The 9,249-nt window shown below is 64.0% G+C and overlaps 1 pseudogene; it reads left to right on the top strand.

Moving 5' to 3' along the window:
* Window positions 1-3,920: 3,920 nt before the first annotated feature.
* LOC147914169 (uncharacterized) lies at window positions 3,921-4,803 on the top strand (annotated as a pseudogene).
* Window positions 4,804-9,249: the final 4,446 nt, after the last annotated feature.

Genomic DNA, 9,249 nt, shown 5'->3' with positions numbered 1-9,249 from the left:
GGGTGCGACCCAGGCCGCCTGCCCTGCCTGTGCAGAGACCTCCGGTGGTGATGCCAGGCAGAGTGGAAATGTTCTGCAAGGGAGAGGACGGTTCTGAGGGGGCTGTGACCCTCCCCTGGCCCTGGTGGAGCTAGCCCTGTAGGAAAGGGGACCCAAAAAACGATTTAGGATCCATAAACCTGAGGAACTGTCCCCCTTAGAATACAAACAAGCTCCTGGGAGCTGGAAGCTGGAGCCGGCAAGAACGCATCCTAGAAGCCAAGGGTGGGGGCAGGCATCTTCCCTACTGGACCAGCCAGGGCCTGGAGAGGACGGGGAGAAAAGTCTGGAGGCAAGGCAGGAGAAGACGAGACTGGGGTTCAAGGTTCGGTTTCAACACCATGGACAGCAGACCCCACTGCCAGGGGAGCAGCCTCAGGGTGAGGGAGGAGTCCCCCATCCGTTGCCGGCAGAGGCGGAGGGAGACACAGTCCATGATGAAGCTGAAACTGCCGGCTGCCTGGCATCCTTCCCCCTCCATGTCCTCCGGCCTGGGCCAGGCAGTGGCTGTGAGCCCCGAGGGTTGGCCTGGGGGTAGCCGAAGGTTCCACTTCAGCATGGAGGAGTGGGGGGGTTGCGCATCTCTTAGGAGAGAGAAGGGCCGGCCAGGGCAAAGGAACTGCGGCTGGGAAGGGTCAGGCTGAAGCCACACCAAGAGGGAGGAGCGACCTGGCCGGTAGAGGACGGGTGGTGGTTGGGGGCAGAGCCGCTGAGTCCCAACCTCCTTCCCAGTTGGCTCTCCCGGCTCCCTCAGTGCTGGAGAGGCCGAGAAGGATGGACGCCGGATGGTGCCCCCAAGGTGGAAGGGTCAGTGGGCTGTGCTCCAAGGGCAGAGGGCGCAAGAGCCGGGTGGCCTGGAGGGAAGGAGAAGGGGGCAGCGGCCTGCCAGCCCGGCCTAGGTCTGCAGCTCCCTCACCGTCCGCACCGGAACAAAGGCCCGTGGGGGAGGCATGAGGCGGTGGCTTAGGAGGGACAGATCAGGGTCAGCCCGGGAAAGGACTCCAAGGGGAGGACACCGGCCCAGCAGTCAGGCCGTGAGGTGTCGCCTGTGCTTCCGTGGTCTCTGGGGGCAGGAACTCCCCACCCAGTCAGGACACAGTGAGAAAAGGGGGCCGTCTTTGGTGGAGGTCGCTGTTCCCCTCCTCCATAGAAACACCCAGCAAGGCCTACAGCGCCAGGTCCGCGGTCCGTGCCCGCTCTCTCCGCAAGTCCCTTCCCTTCTTCCGGGGGCTGGAGGGGCCGCGGGGAACGACGGCGTGTGCGCTTAGCGGAGTGTGTACAGGAGACTCACACCCGCGAAGCAGGCCTGAGTGCGGAGGTGCGTCTGCGGGCGCAGCTAGGCTGTGTGCGGGCGAGGTGTGGCCAGCGGGCTACAGTGTGCGCCCGGAGCGACTAAGGTCCGGGAGCTGCAGGAGGAGCGCTCGCGTGGGTGCGGGCGGGGTTTGAGAGTGTGAGCGAGAGGTGTTTCAGTGGTCATTCGTGTGGCCGCAGGGCGCCCGGCACGGTCCAGGGGGCTCGAGGGCGGGTCCGTGTGAGCGGAGGAGCGCGCGGGGCGGGACGCGGCGAGTGTGCGCGGGAGGCACCGGGCGCGCAGTGCGTGTGTGCGCGTGTGCGCGGCGCGCGTGCCCCGCAGTTCTCAAGGACACCTCGGGGAGGCGGCGGCGGAGCCGGGCCCGGGTGACGTCACCGCGCGCCCCAGTGATAATCGCCGGGTGCCCGAGCCGAGCGCGGATACGCGCGGAGGCAGCTGCGGCGGGCGCGGGGACAGTCGTGTCCGGGTCGGTCCGGGCGAGCAGGAGCTGGGCGCCCGCAGCTGACCCCGCGGACACTCGGCTCCCAGCCGGCCCTCGGCGCTCCGGGACTTGCCCGGCACCTTTGGCGGCGTCCCTGCGCCCTCCTCCGCCCCGGGCAGCGGCTTGTGGGGGCCGCGAGCGCCGAGGAGAAGGCGGGAACGGGCAACGCTCCTGGGAACGGAGGCGGAGACGGCGGCAGCCGAGGAGCGGCAGGCGGCGGCGGCAGCTCCGCCCGGGACGGGTAACTGCGCTCGGGGCCGGGCCGGGGCGAACCCAGCGAGCGGCCTCTCCGGGTCTCGCCGTCTGTCTTTCCTCCAACAGCTCGAGCACCTTCTCACCGGGCCCCGGCGCGCGGGGAGGGTGAGCTCACTGGGCTGTAAAAAGAGACTGGTTTTCATCTCTGAGCATCGAGATTCTTTCTTTTAACCACATTCGGAGCGCGCTCGTGGGTCATGCCAGGGAGGAGAGCAGAGCAGGGAGAGGGCAGCTGCAGAGGAGCTCGCGCTGCTTGGAGGAGTGGGCTCTGCACCTCTCGGCGGCCCGCGGGAGGCAGCGGGGCGCGCACACGCTCGCTCGCCTCTTCGCCGTGGTTCCGCGGGGCGCCAGTCACCCAGGACGCCCCTAGGGGTTTGCTTGGGGCCCCCTCCCTGCTGCGGGAGGGGGAGAAGAGTGGGCTCCTCAGAGTTGGGGGCGGATCCGGGCTGGAGTCCGAGGAAGCACCGTCGACGTGGCGCAGCGCCCCCGCCCGCCCGCCCGCCCCGCGGCGAAGACGCCGGAGCGTTCGCGCCCTTCGTCGGGCGAGGCCCCCCACGCGAGCCGGAGCGGCGGCCCAGACCCCGGCCCGGCCGCTCGCCACCCGCCGCAGCCCTGAGGGCCCCTCTCCGTGTTCACAGCGGACCTTGATTTAATGTCTATACAATTAAGGCACGCGGTGAATGCCAAGAGAGGCGCCTCCGCCGCTCCTTTCTCATGGAAATGGCCCGCGAACCCGGCCCGCGCGGCGCCCCTCCCGCGGGAGGAAGGCGAGCCCGGCCCCTGGCGGCCCCTCGCGCTGAGGACAAATCCGACGAACAATGCGCCCGCCCAGAGGGTGGCTCAGCTGCCGGGCCGGGGACCTGGCCGCGGGACACAAAGGGGCCCGCATGCTTCGGGCGTCGCGGGGCGGGTGGGGGCGACCGAGGGGGAAGCCTGTGGCCCAGACGAGGCTGCGGCCACCCGGCCTCGGCCCTGGGCCATGTGTGCCCGCAGCACGGAGCGCCAAGAGCCCAGAGGGCGGTGGCGACCGGGAGGGTGTCCGAGGAAGCGAGGGGCCCCGGAGACAAAGGGGGTGGGGGTCCGCGGGGAGAGGCGGAGTGGGAGGTGGGAGCCGGCGGGGGCCAGGGGGTGCTCCACGCGCCGGGAATCGGCGGCCGCTGGGGCTCGGTTTGGGGAGGTCCGACCACCCACCAGGCGGGTCGGGGCGCTGTCCGCGGTGCTGGCTGTGGGACGGCCCCGCGGGACAGGAGCCGCGGGCGCAGGGCCAACTGTGTCCCAAGGGCCACTCGCCTCAACCGCAGGCGTGCTGGGCAGTTGCCATGGCAACGAGGAAGGGGATGGAGTAGGGTCTGAGGTCACTGCAAAGTCTGTCCTTCCTCAGTCCCCTCGGCGGCGGCGTGGGGGTGGCCCTCACTGAGCTCCTGGAACTGCCCCCGCGCCTCAAGGAGGAGGAGGCTCAAAATGGGGGTGGGGGAGGGGACACGTCTACACCTGCGCCTGGGGTCCAAACAAGGACAGGTGGATGCGCCGGACTGCATCCCGCCCCAAACCTCACTCTAGACTATGTGGGACCCAGGCACGGGAGGCTCCGCAGCCAAGGGGGAAGATGGCAGTCCTTCCCCCACCGTCTGCAGCCGCAGTGACACCCACTCAGGTTTGCTGCAGGCATTTTTTTTCTGTCCTCGGGAGCCAGCGCCACCTGCTGGTACCCTGGCCCACGGGCTCCTCCTGCCTCCCTTCACTGGCCAGGCTCCCCATCCCCAGGCTTCCCTAGCCCCCACAGCACCTTGGGTCACTCAGCTGCAGGGCTGTGCTGCCCACGCTGCCCCAGCGATGGTCAGTGGAGGAGGTGACCACACGCGCCCCTCCTCCCAGCAAGTGCTGGACCCTGGCTTTGCAGCTGCCCAGGCTTTCCTCTTAACTAGGGCAAGGATGAGCCCCTCTGGCCAGGCTCCAAGCCTGGGCAAGGGCCTTGGTCCCCCTCAAATTCTCCCAGCCCCCAGGCCCTAGGAGGCAGCAGAAAACCAAGACAGAAGGAGCTACTTGGGTTTCAGGCCGTGGTCCCTCAACCTCCACGCCCTCCTGCAGCCGCAGGGCAGGGAACCTGCCTGACCGCTCCTTCTCTCAGCTTGGACCTCCAGCCCCTCTCTGTGATGCACACTGCAGGCTCAAGCAGAAGCCAGGGGCTTCCGTCTTCCCACCCCACCCCCTGAGTCGGGGTCACTGCAGAGCCCGAGGACAGAGTCCTCCAATCTCCTACCCCCTGGAGGATGGGGAAGTGCAGAGGTGGCCCCAGTGATCCCCAGTCTGACCACGGTGCAGCAGAGCTGGCCCCAGAGCACTGACCTTGGGCTTTGGGTGGCCCCTTCTCCTTCCCTCCCCTGGGAGGGGGTGCAGACAGCACCCTCAGGGGCACCTCTGGTCCTGGGGGGAGAGGTGCCCCAGGGTCACTCCAGGATAGCACTGAAGGGACTGGGGAGACAGCATGGGTCTGGGTGACCATGCTGGGCGTGGAAGGAGTGTGGCCCTTGTCAGGTCTAAGCTTTCTCTTGGGGCTGCTCAGAACCTCCCTGAACTGGCAGCATGGACCTTCCCTTCGAGGAAAGGTGGTCCCTGCTCCCCTGCTCTCTGGACCAGGCTTCGTGCCTGCCCACCTCCCTTCCTGGCGACTTGGCTCCTGACCAGAATGGACCTTCCAAGCGGTTAGCCAGGCAGGGGAGGGGGAGGACACCTAGAGCTGAGGCTTGGCCCTCGGAACTTTCCCTGGGCTAGTTGGTGTGTGGTGGGGGTCCCCGGGGAGGAAGTTGGGGAGCTCCGTCCTCCTAAAACCTCCCCCAAATGAGGTCAGTGCGCCTGCGCTTCAGGCCCCTGGGTGGGTCCACTGTTCCACAGAGTTCTCGGGGCCTCCACTGGGCAGGCCTCAGACGGGCAGGCCTCGGACGATGCCGCAGTGCGGGGAGAGCCACGTGCCACAGGACAGAGCCCAGATCCTGCACTCAGCACCCAACATGGCCGCGCATGTCCATGCTCAGCCCCCTCCTCCTCACACGCTGTCACACGCTCTCACACATCCATGCTCACACACCCACACACAGTCCACTGACCCCACCCCAGGGGAAGAGCTGGGCCCTCTGCCTAGTGCTAACCGCCCCCAAGCTCCTGGCGGCCCACAGGACACTGCCTGCGGAGGTGCTGGGGCGTCATCCTGGGGGACAGCAAGCTGGGTCCTCGGAACATCCTCCGAGACAGGGCTGGGCACCAGCCCCAGGGTGGGGCCAGTGAGGGGCCAGGCACAGACTCGAGGAGCCCCTGCTTGGCCTGCCCACAGATCCAGCCCTGCAGAGAAGACTTCTCTGCTCTGAATAAGACCTAAACCACCAAGGCTGGCGCCGCCTGCCTGCGGCCGTCTGCACGACTCCCTCAGGTGTGCCTTCCAGACCTTCCAGCACTGGCCACTCCGCTGCGGCAGCAAAAGCGGGAGGCGCTGCATGGCCGGGCAGTGGTCAGCCCGGGCCGGCGCGGCCACTCCCCCCACATTCCTCGTGCCCTCAGCCCTGATGTGACCTCACCTCCCAGTCAAGGCCCCCCCAAGTCCAGGCCCTGGGCAGGCCTCTGGCCAGTGTGCAGATTGGAGCTGGGCTCTCTGGGCTGCCTGCCCCTGGCCACCTCCTGGCCTGGCCCATAAGCCTGGACACTAGGAGTGGGTGACCCCAGAGAGCACAGACCCCCAGGCCCTGGCACACACCGTGGAGCCTCTACCAAGGCCTCCTGGGCAGGCCACAAAGAAAGGGCTACCTTCAGGAAAGCAGGATCCCTCTTGCACTTGGGCCAAGACGCTGCAGGTCTGCACCCCACCTTGGACTCTGCCCACCTCCCTTCTCACCATCGTGTTCCCAGTGGACCTTGTCTTCTCCTCTGCACAAAGGGAAGAACAAAACCCACGTGTCTCCCAGGGGCGAATGAGAGAGGCTGCCCAGGGGAAGCCGAGGCCAGGGCTGAGCCCCAGCCCCACTCTGGGGGCATGTTTCAGGAGGAGCACGGAAAGGACGCATTTGCGTGGCCAGGCACCTCCCCACTACATTCCCACAGCCATCTGGTCCCGGGACATGCAGAGACCATCCTGCCTCCCTGGGGAGAGTCAGCAGCAGCACAGACAAGAATGGCCACAGAGATGGCACATGCCTGCCCTTCCCAGGTCTACATTCCACCCCAGCTGGCCCGGCTGATCCCAAACCCTCACCACCCAGGGAGTTCGCAGCAGGCAGGCAGGTGCTGGGGAACAGGAGCCAGAAATGACTCAGAAGAGGCCCCTCACAAGCCATTTCTGCAGATGCTCTGACGCGGGAGTGGGGCCTGCTAAAAGCCAAGGGTAGCCGAGCTCCCTCCTCTGGCCAGGGGCTGGAGATGGAACGAGCTGGAAACTCACAGTCCCTCCAGAAGGTAACAAGGCTCTGCTCACGGAGTGCCAGGCCCAGTCTCAGGTCTTCAGCTACATTCAGCAGGTCATTTCAGGCTGCCCCAGGTGCCTGTGGGCCCCCGCAGCACCCCTTCCCCAACTCCCCACGTCAAGGTACACACGACTCCTGGCAGGGCCTGACCTCAAGGTCACCCCTCGGCAGAGGACACCACTCTGGCCCCAGAGTCCAGTGGACTCAGCATTACAGCCTAGCCCTGGGGCCGCGCCTACACACGAGTTTATGCCAGGAGCTCTAGACCTCAGGGAGGGCACCTGGGCTGTCCTGGGTTGTGACTGCTCTGGACCCTCCTACTGAGAGCCCCAAGCCAGGACCAGGACCCGTGACCAGCCCCGGGGAGGCCCGGCTCTCTGCGCCCCATAGGAATGGATGACCAACAAGACCAGGCTCAGGACACTCTCAGCCCCAGGCTGTGCCCTGTTATGGCTCAAAAAGCGCAGTCAACACTGCACGGCAGGCAGTGTGTCTGCAGGGTCAGGACGGGGCTGCTCCAGGAAGCACACACCAAGCTCAGGTAGGGTCTCAAAGTGCAGCCAGGCAGCACAGAACCCCCTTCAGGCGCACGGAGAATGCAGCACACCTCACAGCGTGGAGACCTGGACCTGCAGGCCTGGCCTCCTGCAGGTGCCTGCACCCACCACACAAGGTGTCTTGGTGTCTCTGCAGGACTCTGCACCTGGACAGGCCGGGCAGCAGAGGCCAGCTCTGAAGGCCATCTGCGTGCGCATGACAGCAGAGGCAGCCCCTTCCCCGCTGGGAGACTGCCCCCTGCCCCAGTACCTCAGACCTGGGCGGGGAGATACCCTCAGGCCCACACAGGATGAGGTCCCAGCACACCTGGATTCTCTTCGTTCATTCATTCAACAAATATTTCTGAGCCCCTCATAGGGGCCAGGCCACAAGTGCTGCCGAAATCTGGGCAAGCCTGCAGGGCATGGAACCCTGACAGGCAGGGAGAGTAACACGGGTTCCTGTAGTCCTCCCAGGAACCCAGCTGGATCCGAGTCTGGGACACAGCAGGAGCCTCTTGACAGCAGGCAGGAAGGTGGGCCTCCCTTAGCCATCGGGCACGAGCAGTCTCAGGCCTTACCCTATTCGTTCACCTTTCTGTGCCTCAGTTTCTTCCTCTGTGGCTGGAGACTGAGCTCAGACATGTTCACTCAGCAAATGTGAACAGTTATCATCAGCATCACCACCATCATCATCTCCACCATCATCACCATCATCATCTCCACCACCATCATCACCACCATCACCATCATCATTACCATCTCCATCATCATCATCATCATCATCATCATCTCCACCATCAACACCATCACCATCATCATCTCCACCATCATCACCATCATTGTCATCTCCACCATCATCATCTCCACCATCATCACCATCACCATCATCATTTCCACCATCACCATCACCATCGCCATCATCATCACCATCACCATCATCATCTCCACCATCATCACCATCATCATCACCATCACCATCACCATCATCATCTCCACCATCATCACCATCTCCACCATCATCACCATCACCACCACATCATCATCTCCACCATTACCATCATCATCTCCACCATTACCAACATCATCTCCACTATCATCATCATCATCAATATCAGGTGCAGCAGCACCATCATTGGCATCATCAACCTCACAGGTGGGACCACTTGAACTCCCTCTGGCTGGTCCTGTTTTCAGTTCTTTGAAGCAGTGAGGGTTGGCGAGCAGCATGAAGAGGATGCAGACCCATTGGAACTATGGCCACCCAAAGGTCACTCAAAAGACCCATATGCTCCTGGATGACTGCATGCTGAGAACACAGGGGAGGCAGTGACAGGGTGAGGCAAAGAGCTGAGGGTTGAGTGGTGAAGTGTGGGGCACTCAGTGACAGACAGCTGGGTATGTGACACTCAGGTCCCTGACCCCATGTGAGGACAGCTCTCCCTATGCACGGAGGCCCCCAGCCATCACTGCCCAAGCAGCTCCAGCTGATCCTTAGGCAGTCTCCAATGTCCTTTACCCACAATCCTCCAAAATGTCTACTCTGCCTTAGCACTCAAATTGCATCTCCCCAACCACGTCACATCCAGAGGAGTGCAGAACCCTCTAGGGCAAGCAGTCCTGCTTCCTGGTTTAGAAAGCATGGCAGCCATCCCTCTCAGAGCCCACTTGCCCAAAGATTGGAGACAGTGTCCCAAGAGCCCACAGAAAGGCCTGTTTCCAGCTGACCCCCACTTTCCTCACACCCACAGCACCCAAGGAGGTGCTCTTCCTCTGCACCCAGGAGGAGGAGAAGGCAGGATGGCCCCCAGGGGGTCCCTGTTTCTCTCGGACCATTATTATCTTTACAGTTAACTGTCAGTGTTACGGGACCCGTGTGTGTGTGTGCGTGCGCCTAGGTGTATATGTGTAAGTGTGCGAATGTGCATGCATGTTTGTGCATGTGTGTGTACATGGGTTGCATGTGTGCACACAATCAGGCATGTGTGTATGCTCGTGTGTGTGTATGTGTTTGCTCATACGTGCACCTGTGCATTTATATGTACGCCACTGTGCGTGTGTGTGTGCACGCACAGAGTGCAGAGGGCAGCTTGAGGGCAGGGAAGAACCAGCGACCCCCAGCCCTCTGGACTCCCAGCGGCTCCATGCTCCAACTGGAAGGCTATTATCTACCTCACC

This window comes from Ceratotherium simum, chromosome 21 (genome assembly GCF_057802395.1).
Source record: "Ceratotherium simum simum isolate JZ-2026a chromosome 21, ASM5780239v1, whole genome shotgun sequence".
Lineage (NCBI taxonomy): Eukaryota > Metazoa > Chordata > Mammalia > Perissodactyla > Rhinocerotidae > Ceratotherium > Ceratotherium simum.
Note: the sequence above shows the minus strand (reverse complement) of the source record. Positions and strands in the feature narration are given on the sequence as shown.